We start from the raw sequence: 12652 nt of genomic DNA, 5'->3' as shown, positions 1-12652 counted from the left end.
ATTGCTTTAAAGTGCTTTTCAGCTCCTGAATAGCCGTTTTCAATGCATTTACCTTGTTTGGAATTGTACTAGTTCACATAACATGACTTTGACTTAGATTTCAGCCTAAAACAGGCCACACTGACTCAAATCAACTGATAATCACCGAATACAAGATTTAGCCATTACATTCCGAGTTTTGAGACGTTCATGCTTATATTGCTTTAACGTGCTTTTCAGCTCCTTAATAGCCGTTTTCAATGCATTTACACTGTTTGGCATTGTACTAGTTCACATTTCATGACTTTGACTTAGATTTCAGCCTAAAACAGGCCACTCTGATTCAAATCAACTGTAAATCACAGAATCCAAGCTACTTGACAAGATATAGCCATTAGATTCCGAGTTATGAGACTTTCATTCTTATATTGCTTTAACGTGCTTTTCACTTCCTTAATAGCCGTTTTCAATGCATTTACAATGTTTGGCATTGTACTGGTTCACATTACATGACTTTGACTTAGATTTCAGGCTAAAACAGGCCACACTGACTCAAATCAACTGGTAAATCACCTAATCCAAGATACTTGACAAGATTTAGCCATTGGATTCCGAGTTTTGAGACTTTCATTCTTTAATGCTTTAAAGTGCTTTTCAGCTCCTGAATAGCCGTTTTCAATGCATTTACCTTGTTTGGAATTGTACTAGTTCACATAACATGACTTTGACTTACATTTCAGCCTAAAACAGGCCACACTGACTCAAATAAACTGATAATCACCGAATACAAGATTTAGCCATTACATTCCGAGTTTTGAAACTTTCATTCTTGTATTGCTTTAAAGTGCTTTTCAGCTCCTGAATGTGCGTTTTCAATGCATTTACAATGTTTGGCATTGTACGTTCACATTACATGACTTTGACTTAGATTTCATCCTAAAACAGGCCACACTGACTCAAATCATCTGTAAATCACCGAATACAAGATTTAGCCATTAGATTCCGAGTTTTGAGACTTTCATTCTTTAATGCTTTAAAGTGCTTTTCAGCTCCTGAATAGCCGTTTTCAATGCATTTACCTTGTTTGGAATTGTAGTAGTTCACATAACCTGACTTTGACTTAGATTTCAGGCTAAAACTGGCCACACTGACTCAAATCAACTGTAAATCACCTAATCCAAGCTACTTGACAAGATTTAGCCATTGGATTCCGAGTTTTGAGACTTTCATTCTTTAATGCTTTAAAGTGCTTTTCAGCTCCTGAATAGCCGTTTTCAATGCCAAACAGGAAGTTGGGTCAAATCTCAGCAAATCTTTGAGATATCAACACCAAACTTGGTATGTCACAAGGAATACACTACATGATTTACATTTAGTCATTTAGCAGACGCTCTTATCCTCTTATCTTATCCTGTTACCATGTGCAAAGGCAACTTCATATCTCAAAAAATGGTTGAAGAAAATCGAATTTATCGCTTACGCTAAAATAATACTTTACAAATCCGCCAGTCAAAAACTGATACTCTGATTCAATCACAAGTTCATATGAAGACTCTTGAGAATGTTTAGTACACAAATCTGAGAAAAAAGTTGACTGTGAGATGAAAAGTCGATTTGTGGTGAATATTTGAAACATGCATGCTTGGCTAATTGCTAATGAAATTTACAATGTAATGTCTCCCTCTGCTCCTCAGCGCGCGCGCTCAACATTCTCACACACTCAGCCTTTCCCTTGACACACACGGAAGCTTGGCGAGACGCATACACAACATTTCAGGCAATTGTGGGCTGACTAAGCCCCCACTCAATCCTTGGCTTGAAGTGAAGGCCCTTGTGGATCTTGATGGTATTGCATTTCCGATTTTGTGTGCAATGGTAAAAAGTTCTCAAAATCCTGAAACATTGATAGTATAGGCCAAGAGTAACTACCACACCACAAATGGCCCAATATCACCCATAGGTGACGCTACAGGCCACGCCCTGATACACAAAGATACAAGGCTTTCTGGAATGGGTAGGCTCACCAAGCCCCCTCCTTTCATTCCTTGGCTTGAGATAAAAGCCCTTGTGGATCTTGATGGTATTGCATTTCAGATTTGGTATCCCATTGGTAAGTCTACAGCATGGATTTTTCTATACAGTGACAATTTGTGAAGAATTTTTCAATGGTTCGCAATGTTAGGAGGAATCCACCATTGCTGCTTGCAGCTATATTTTTTAAATGTTAAGCGATCGCCGTGCATTTTCTTGTGCAAACTGTTTAACCACACCTTTTAGATCGAGGTTGCGGGCCCGTCTGTTTTCGATGCTGAGTACTGCCAACCCTGACAGTCTTTCTTGAGACATATTGCTTCTTAGATAGTTCTTTATTATTTTCAGCTTAGAAAATTACCTCTCGGCAGAAGCCACCGTCACAGGTACGGTCAAAAAGATCTTTAGTGCTGTAGCAACTTCGGGGAAACTAGAGAGAAGAGAGTGGTGTTTCACATAAAGCAACTGAGTGATATCTTTAATTGAGATGCTCTCCTCAATTGCTGGCCTCAGCACGTTATGGAAAGAGAGTAACTGTAAAGGAAAGTCTGAGGACAGGTCATCTGAATATTGCACTGCCAATAAATTGGCCGATGAGTATAGATCATCTTTCACTAAAAACAGTTCTTTAGGGCTCAGAAATTAAAAGCGGTTTGCAATTTCTTCCATTCCTCTAAACCGGCGCCCAAGTTGTGTGGTGGCAATGTCAACAGTAGCGTAGAACACAGACACCTTGAAGTATTCCTCTGCATTCTGAAGCCGTTGGTCTTCACTGAGTTCATCGAAGTGCCTTTTTGTACGCCGTGCACGCTTTTTATTAAAAGAAGTGCTGGTGCCCCATGATGCTGCTAGGGTTTGCGCTGTTGCCTTGAAGCTTCATACTGAGCTTGGTCAGTGTGTCCATTGCGTTTCTTAACAGGCTTGCTACATGAAGCAGGTCCATGTCTTGCTTCTGGAGAGCTTGCGAAGCAGCATTAACTGTCTCCAGTAATTTCGACTGTACTACTGTCATAAGCACAAATTCAAACGTCTCCATTGCCTTTTGTATGCCCGATGCCTCAGTGCGTTCTTCTGGTTTCTTAGACAGCATTATAATTTTACTCAGCGCCTGCATTACCTCTTTGTATCGGAAGCGTGATGATTTAATGGCATCGTATCTGTATGCCCAACGCGTAGGGCACAGTCTTTTAAGAGTAGGTTTGGAAAGATGGTTCTCCAATAGCTTCCACCGGTTGATGCTTTCACTAAAAAACACATACAGTTAGGTCCATAAATATTTGGACATTGACACCATTTTCATCATTTTGGCTCTGTATACCACCACAATGGATTTGAAATGAAACAATCAAGATGTGCTTTAAGTGTAGACTTTCAGCTTTAATTTCAGGGTATTTACATCCAAATCAGGTGAACGGTGTAGGAATTACAATACATTTTATATGTGGCCCCCCCCTTTTTAAGGGACCAAAAGTAATTGGACAATTGGCTGCTCAGCTGTTCCATGGCCAGGTGTATGTTATTCCCTCATGGGAGTTCGTTATTTCATTGACAAGGAGCAGATAAAAGGTCTAGAGTTCATTTCAAGTATGGTATTTGTGTTTGGAATCTGTTGCTGTCAACTCTCAATATGAAGTCCAAAGAGCTGTCACCATCAGTGAAGCAAGCCATCGTTAGGCTGAAAAATCAAAATAAACCTATCAGAGAGATAGCAAAAACATTAGGTGTGGCCAAATCAACTGTTTGGTACATTCTTAAAAAGAAAGAACGCACTGGTGAGCTCAGCAACACCAAAAGACCCGGAAGACCACGGAAAACAACTGTGGTGAATGACAGAAGAATTCTTTCCCTGGTGAAGAAAAACCCCTTCACAACAGTTGGCCAGATCAAGAACACTCTCCAGGAGGTAGGCGTATCTGTGTCAAAGTCAAAAATTAAGAGAAGACTTCACCAGAGTAAATACAGAGGGTTCACCACAAGATGTAAACCATTGGTGAGTCTCAAAAACAGGAAGACCAGATTAGAGTTTGCCAAAAAACATCTAAAAGACCCTGTACAGTTCTGGAACAACATCCTATGGACAGATGAGACCAAGATCAACTTGTACCAGAATGATGGGAAGAGAAGAGTATGGAGAAGGGAAGGAACTGCTCATGATCCAAAGCATACCACCTCATCAGTGAAGCATGGTGGAGGTAGTGTTATGGCGTGGGCATGTATGGCTGCCAATGGAACTGGTTCCCTTGTATTTATCGATGATGTGACTGCTGACAAAAGCAGTAGGATGAATTCTGAAGTGTTTCTGGCAATATTATCTGCTCAGATTGAGCCAAATGCTTCAGAACTCATAGGACGGCGCTTCACAGTGCAGATGGACAATGACCCGAAGCATACTGCGAAAGCAACCAAAGAGTTTTTTAAGGCAAAGAAGTGGAATGTTCTGCAATGGCCAAGTCAATCACCTGACCTAAATCCAATTGAGCATGCATTTCACTTGCTAAAGACAAAACTGAAGGGAAAATGCCCCAAGAACAAGCAGGAACTGAAGACAGTTGCAGTAGAGGCCTGGCAGAGCATCACCAGGGACGAAACCCAGCGTCTGGTGATGTCTATGGGTTCCAGACTTCAGGCTGTCATTGACTGCAAAGGATTTGCAACCAAGTATTAAAAGTGACAATTAGATTTATGATTATGTTAGTTTGTCCAATTATTTTTGGTCCCTTAAAAAGGGGGGGGGGGCACATATAAAATGTGTTGTAATTCCTACACCGTTCACCTGATTTGGATGTAAATACCCTGAAATTAAAGCTGAAAGTCTGCACTTAAAGCATATCTTGATTGTTTCATTTCAAATCCATTGTGGTGGTATACAGAGCCAAAATGATGAAAATTGTGTCAATGTCCAAATATTTATGGACCTAACTGTAGATCCTCTGTACAGTGTCATAATAGGCCCTTATCTCTGGTATATTTTGACAAGCATCGTTTAAAACCAAGTTTAGGTTATGAGCAGCGCAGTGGACATATACGGCATTTGGCGCTCGGTCTGAAATGCGCTTTTGGACACCGGAGTAAGCGCCACTCATTGTACTTGCGCCATCGTAGCCCTGGCCACGGCATTTGTTCACTGATATTCCAAGACTTTCTATCAGTCCAGTTATTTGTTTTTCAATACCTGAGGCACTTTGATCTTTCACGCTTTGAAATCCCAGAAAACTCTCGTTTATTTTAACCTCAGTCGGTTGTTCCTTTTCATCAGTCTCCACTGTAACATATCTAAACACTTGACTTAGTTGGTCAACCTTTGTGATATCTTGAGTCGTGTCCATGATAACTGAACAGAATTCAGCCTGCTTGATTTCAGTGACAATTTCTTCCTTTACTTTTTGGGACAGTAGTGCAATCAGTTCATTTTGAATTGTGTGGCTCAGATAATTCAATGTACTTTTCCTCTCGAGTAGATCTTTCAGTACAGGGTCATATCGCGCAAGAAGCTCAATAACAGACAATAAATTACCATTATTTATTTCACCTATTTTCTCCCGATGCCCCCTGAATGCCAAATTACAAGATGCCAGAGTCAATGTTACGTCTGTTATTCTCGTCAGTACCTCTGACCAAAAGTTTTCTTGTTTTTTTAGATTGGAGTCTAACTCTTTATCAATGGTGTGGTCCGTTTTCCATGTATCATAAGCGACACATGCAGCCAAATGAGAACGACTGTATTCGTGGTCTTTGATTTTCCTTGAGAGACCCTGCCAGTCATTAATTCCCACAGCCCATGCCACCTGGTGTGATCTGCACTGTCTGTTGCCGAAAATCCAACAAGGCTCGCAGTAAACACGGTCTATCTTTGGTGAATAACATATCCATCTACGCGGAATCTTGTTTCCATGTTTAGTTTTTTTGACGTAGTGTTCGTCTGAAAAGCACCTGCCCTTACTGTCTCTAGGATATGGTCCCTTTGGCTGACACAACCCTTTATTTATTACATATCTCTTGATGCTGTCATCATCAATGTCTACAGGGAAAAGAGCCCTGTCAGTAGGGAACTCGGCGCTGGAGCTATCACTTGGAATAGAGGGGTAATCTCGGCTGCTCTGGTTGTCATCTTCTGTATGGGCTGGACAGGGTGGAAGAGAACTGGTGCTAACTGAACTATGTACGTCTCTGTACTCGGGAGAAGAAAGATTAGAAGAAAGGCTATGACTGCTGTTCTCAGGCAGTGCCAGTGATGACGTTGCGTTGGAAAGGCTGGTTACTGGTGAAGACGTGCTGGTGCTGCTGCTAGCTAGTGATGGGCATTCCGGCTCTTTTTCGTGAGCCGGCTCGTATGGCTCAGCTCACCAAAAAGAGCCGGCTCTTTTGGCTCCCGAACGGCTCTTTAAAAAATACATGTTTTAACTATGAATTTGACTATGATGGGTGTGAAAACAATTTGAATTAAATTATGAAATGAAATCATACTCGACCGCAACCACATATCTTTAAAAATGCATTGATTTGTCATGGCTCTCCTCCGAGTTTTGACTGGCCCTCCCTCATGCAGGATTGACAGGAACAGAATGTGAGGATGATCGTGTGCGCCTTTAAGCCTACAAGTATTTTTTTGTTGTTCTTTGAATTAGTCAATTATTTTAAATACAATTAAAATTCATTATTTCATAATCATTTAGTTTTTATAGGCTGTATTAATCTATTAAAAATAGAGTCGGCTCTTCAGATATGCGAGCCAGCTCCTGACGTTCACCTTCAAGAGCCGGCTCTTAGAGACGGATCGTTCGCGAACGACCCATCACTACTGCTAGCTACCTGCTGCTGCTGAAGTGTTTCGTCTGTGGAGATTCCAATAGCTTCCTCTTTGGCTGGTCTAAATAATTGTGTGATTTTTGGGTGTTTAGCTCGAGCTTTTTCTGACAACAATTTACTGCTGCGCTTTTGAGCACCGCTTGCATGTTTTCTTTTACTCATTCTTTTCTTATTTGATATCTCGACTCGACCGATATCTAGCAAAATGTAATAATAAGCATTTTTGAAATTCGCGCGTTCAAGACAAGAGGCGTAATGGCGTAGTAGTGCATGTAAGATACGCAAAAGCCGTTTTTGCCATGAAAATCTGTTACGTTGCCTACATTACCGTATTCCTTTACCTGGAAGTTGAAACTTGGGGCTCTCAATGATCGCCCTCAAAGTTTTTTAAATTTTTATAAATATATATATTTTTATACAGGCCTACTTTGTTTGTTTTTTGCTATGCAGGGCGGGGCCTCTGGGGCGTGGGGGCCCCCCTGCCTCGCGGGGGCTGTGGGGGCTTCCCAGCCGCCACTGGGTAAATCCTTTCAAATCATTGTTGGAATGCTGCTCCAGCCCCTTTCAAAAATACATTTCGGTTCCTTTGAAGCTTCAGCTTATAACTTTCTACTAAATTTTCACTATTTTCAGCTTTTTTAGCATGGTCCCCATTCAGGTTTTCAGCATTCTCACTGCTGTTTTGCAGGAACAGCCTTTTCTAGTTATTCTTTTTGCCCCCCTAAAACTCAGTCAATATTTGGCCTACATAGACAACCTAGTTGTCAAACGTTTCGTCTGGGTAGCGATTGAGTTGCTTCTATTGGGATTTACGTTCCGTTGCATGGTTTAGGCTCAAGTTACGTTTTTGTGGCGAAAAGTGAAGCTAACGGTGGCTAATTTGCTAGCCACAGTCACTGACGTTACTAACGTCACTACGTCACGAAAACACGCGTGACTACCTGTAGCAGAACATTCGTTTCGCATCTGTTAACTTGGGGGATAGCTAGGCTAACTATAGCTTTACTGCAAGGCAGCTGCAGAAACGCCACAAGCAAAGAGGCCAGGGTGATAACTATTTACTTTGTGATGTGAAACACAATTGTGAAATGTAATGTACAATATTAGCTGATATTATTAAGGAAGTAGGCCCACATCTACTTTCGGAAACTGTAGTCTACTATTTTACTGAAGCATTAGCATCATGACATTAGCCTCTGTTGCCCGGGCAACACATACTACAGTGGTCTATGATACATCTGTTTTCAATCGTTAAAATAAACATTCCTCACAAATACATTTTCGTTGTAGGATTTATTATGACATTACATTACAAGTAAACGATTTGTGGGTGAAATGATCATTACCTGTGGTTTCAAACCAGTGTTGCTCACTGCAACGCTGTAGCCTACAGTACGCGAGACACTACAAAAACATCTACTGTACACAGCTGTAGGAAGTCAAACGGCGACAGAACATGTTCGGCACTCAAAGCCTAAACTTTGTCAATCTGTTCATGAAAATAATTAATTTCAGCCTAAACCGTACAACGGAACGTTAAATCCAATTCAACCAACGCAATCGCTACCAAGACGAACACAGCAGTAGTCTACTGTACTGTAGTAGTGCAATTTACCGGGGCAGCTTCTCCACAGGCTATATCGCATTTTGCGTTGTTACTGACAATGATCGCTACCAGTGAGCTTTTTATGAATGAGCGATTTTCCACTAAATAAATGTCAAGCTTATTTACGTTTTTGGGGGCATATTTTCAGTTAGCAGATGGTACTGTTTGAATCGCGATTCCATCTTCTACTGTACTGCCGGTAACGTCGTAGAATAATCTTCAAAGGGGGTTCTTTATTAATGAATGAATGCAATATGAGTAGACTAAATGCCTGAAAATATCACGAGAATGTAAAACTTAAAAGGACGTTTAAGTCATAGAGATTAGGTCAATTTTTACACCGGTCTGCCAAATGTATTCGTTTTGATTCAGCTATGAGGCTGCCTCTTGCAGGGGAAATGAGAAGACATCTATTTCATTCTACACTTCACTCGTATTTTGAGTTGTAAATGAGCAGCAAAAAAAATATTTTTTTAAATCTATGTAATCTTTATAAAAAATAAGTATGCATTTTTATATAAAATATACAGAAATATCAGTTGTAAACATTTCATAAAAAAACGGACCCCCCCCTGTGCAACCGACGCAAGCAAGCACACCCTACAATTTCCCCAGAAATTGTACCCTCTGTAGTTAGTTGTGTTGTGCCCTTTTTGTTTGTGGGATGTGGTCGCTCCAGAGATCAGGGGGGTATTCGTCGTAGCTCGCTAAGCGGTTTAGCGAGCTAATTTTCAGGCTAAGATAAAAAACGCCCCTCTTTTTGGTTCGTGGAAGCAACTTTCGATAAATCACCATAATAACATATCAATTAGCACTAACCTGCTCCAGAGCAGGCTAACGTAAGTGTAGCTGGATAAGCTTGCCACACCCCCAGAAAATAACATGGCAGCTCCCTTTTTGAGAGACCCAGTTGACCAAGGAGCTATATTTTAGTTCGATTAGCTTTCCATACCAATAGAGTTCTTCGCGATTGCCAAGATCCTTTATTTCACACGGATCCTTTATTTCTTGTTTGAGCGATATCGATTCAGCCGACATGGACTCATTTATTTGAAAGACCTTCTCGGGCCGTACATTGCAAATATCACACGCCGCAGCAAGCTTTATGCTTTATTATGAGCTTATGCTGCTGTATGTGAATATGTAACGCTATGTTTTACGAAATGTCTTGTCTTATCTGTTGTGCCTGTGCTTTTTATATGTTTCACTGTGGGAGAGTGGGAAACGTCATATCGATTCCTTTTTATGTCTTGACGTGTGAAGAAATTGAAAATAAAGCTACTACTTGAAACTTTAACTGTGCTTCAGACTGCATAGCCTTGAGGTTTTTTGCGTCGGGTAGGCTATAGGCTACATTTTTATACAGTATAGGCGATCCAGAAAACATTGGCAAAGCCGCAGCATGCGTTGCTGTAAGAAAAGTGTACTTGGCGCTTAACCAGCTGATGAATCAATTCATCATATTCCCTGGCCATGTCCCAGTCAATGACATCAAAGAGGGATTTACACATATGCCTACATGCATATACACATATATAGTACATGATATAAGCGCAGTAGCCTACATATATCCTCATAATTGTCTATGAATTCGTATCAATTAGATACTCTTTGGCCTTGTTTTTATCTAGCCTACTTATTCTGAAAGAGTTGAGATCATTATTTTCGCTAGCAAGATCTCATTCGATTATTTATTTCCATTAAGGCTATACCAGCAGGCACAATTAAAGAAATGTGATCTGATTGATTGGGGCAATGAGGCACTTAAGATGAGCCTATACATTTCCCCAAAACTTTCGCATTTAGCTTATCGGCAATTTTTTCCCAAGCTGCTTGTCTTGCTCTGGCAGCGGTGGCGGTGTTTGACTTAGCCATGATAATATGCTTATTGTCTAGAGACTCATTATAATAGTTTGCTCGGATGGCGAGAATAGCCTATCACCGCTCTCTCTTTCGTCTTTTCCGCCATCATACCGTTAGAAAATCACGGTTTTGGTGATCGACCTTTCCTGCCTTATGAAGTAGGACGTGCACGTGCAATTTCCCTGATAAGTTTAGCCTGATTGAAATTAACCACATGATTTGGATGCGGATCAGCCGTTGACGAACCGATATTTGCTGTTCTCACTCATCTCGCTAATGTTAACTGGCTAAAGGGACAATAGATTAACTTAGCTTCAACCCTTACGACGAACGGGGCCCAGTGGATCTTGGATTGGAATGCCACACCCACTACATATATAGGTCACTGTGTGTTGCTGGTTTCTTGCATCCATCACGAAGACCACGTGGTGTCCATTTTGTGTTGTGGTGGTGGCAGTTCACTTCACTTGGGTCTTGTGTGTTGTTGTTGGGATAACAGCAACTTTGTAGGTGGTCTACTTGTTGTGACCCTTGTTGGTTTGTGTCTGTTGCACTCCACTTTGTGTTGGTCGCCTGTGGTGCTGTGTATGGTTGTGGGTAAATGCAATAACTTTGTTTGGGTTTTGTTTGTTCACCTCATGGTGGTAGCCATTTTGTGTCTTGTGGGAGTGGGACCCACTTTGTATGGCTACCTATTTGTTTGGCTGCTATCCTTGAACCTAGTAGCAGCAGCTTCATTGGCCCTTTTTGAATGAACTTTGACCTTGTTACCCTTTGTTTGTCATAACGGCAAGCTTTTTGATTCCCCTCTGACTTTAAGTTAACACCTTTTTGTAAGAAGCAGTCCCTATTTTTGTTTCAGAGTACAATGATTAAACATTGGTCAGTGAACTTGTTAGTATTATCGTATGTGACTCACTGTTTATTCATTGTTTTAAGGGTGGGGGTGTTACGGCCACATGTGTTGTGTTCTTTGTTTGTCACCTCCCTTCCCTTTTCTGTAGCTCCGCCCAGGTTGTGTTCCCCATGATTGCCAGATGAGATGCACCTGGCCAGGTGATCAAGCAGCAGATAAAGACTCCAGTTTCCTGCTGCAGGAGAGGCTTCTAGCTTGGGCACTGCTGGTCTTGCTGCCTCTTAGCCTGGGAGTTTGTTGCTCTGCTATGTTTGTCTTATAGTTATATTATGTTGTATTAATAAATCCCATGGATTTGGAACTTTTAAAGGTGTTCTTAGTAGTTGTTTTGGGTCAGTGATGGAATGTTTGTTCGCCCCATAGGGCCACTAAAGTTGGGGCGTAACAAATATATTAAAATAATTCTGAGAATCTGGAGAAATCTCTATGTAAGGGACAAGGGGGAAAATAAATACTGTGATCTTCACTGCATAAAAAACAGGCATGATTCTGTAATGGAAATCATGGCATGGGCTCAGAAACACCTCCAGAACTAATTGTCTGTGAACACAGTTTGCCGTGCCATCCACAAATGCAGGTTAAAGCTCTATCATGCAAAGAAGAAGCCATATGTGAACATGATCCAGGAACACTGCCATCTTCTCTGGGCTAAATCTCATTTAAAATGGACTGAGGCAAATTGGGAAAACTGTTCTGTGGTCACACCAATTGAAATGTGAAATTATTTTTGGAAACCATGGATGTTGCGTCCTCTGGACTAAAGAGGAAAGGAACCATCCGACATGTTATCAGCACTCAGTTCAAAAGCCTTAATTTCTGATGGTATGGGGGGTGCGTTAGGGCCTATACAATTACCTGATGTGCAAGCTGGCCAGCACATCTGGAAAAGGCACCGTCAATGCTGAAAGGTATATAAAGGTTTTAGAGCAACATTTGCTTGCATCCAGGCAACATCTTTTTCAGGGAAGGCCTTGCATATTTCAGGAAGACGATGTTAAACCACATCCCGCATATGTTACAACAGCATGGCTTCGTAGTATAAGAGTCCGGGTGCTAAACTGGCCTGCCTGCAGTCCAGACCTTTCACCAGTAAAAACATTTGGTGGATCATGAAAAAATATGACAAAGAAGACCCAGGACCATTGAGCAGCAAGAATCCTGTATCAGACACAAAAGGGACAACATTCCTCTCCCACAACTCCAGGGTCCGTGTACGTGAGTTTAATTCCTATTCCCATCAAAACGGAACAAGCAGGAATAAGAAAAACTCACGTACACAGACCCTCCAGCAACTGGTCTCCTCAGTTCCCAGACAGATACAGACTGTTATTAAAACAGACTGTTATTAAAAGAAGAGGGAATGATACACAGTGGTGAACATGGCCTTGTCCTAACCTTTTTGAGATGTGTTGCTGGCATCAAATTCATAATCACCATATATTTTCCTTAAA

The sequence above is a fragment of the Osmerus eperlanus genome, chromosome 21, assembly GCF_963692335.1.
Source record: "Osmerus eperlanus chromosome 21, fOsmEpe2.1, whole genome shotgun sequence".
In the NCBI taxonomy this organism is placed as follows: Eukaryota; Metazoa; Chordata; class Actinopteri; order Osmeriformes; family Osmeridae; genus Osmerus; species Osmerus eperlanus.
Note: the sequence above shows the minus strand (reverse complement) of the source record.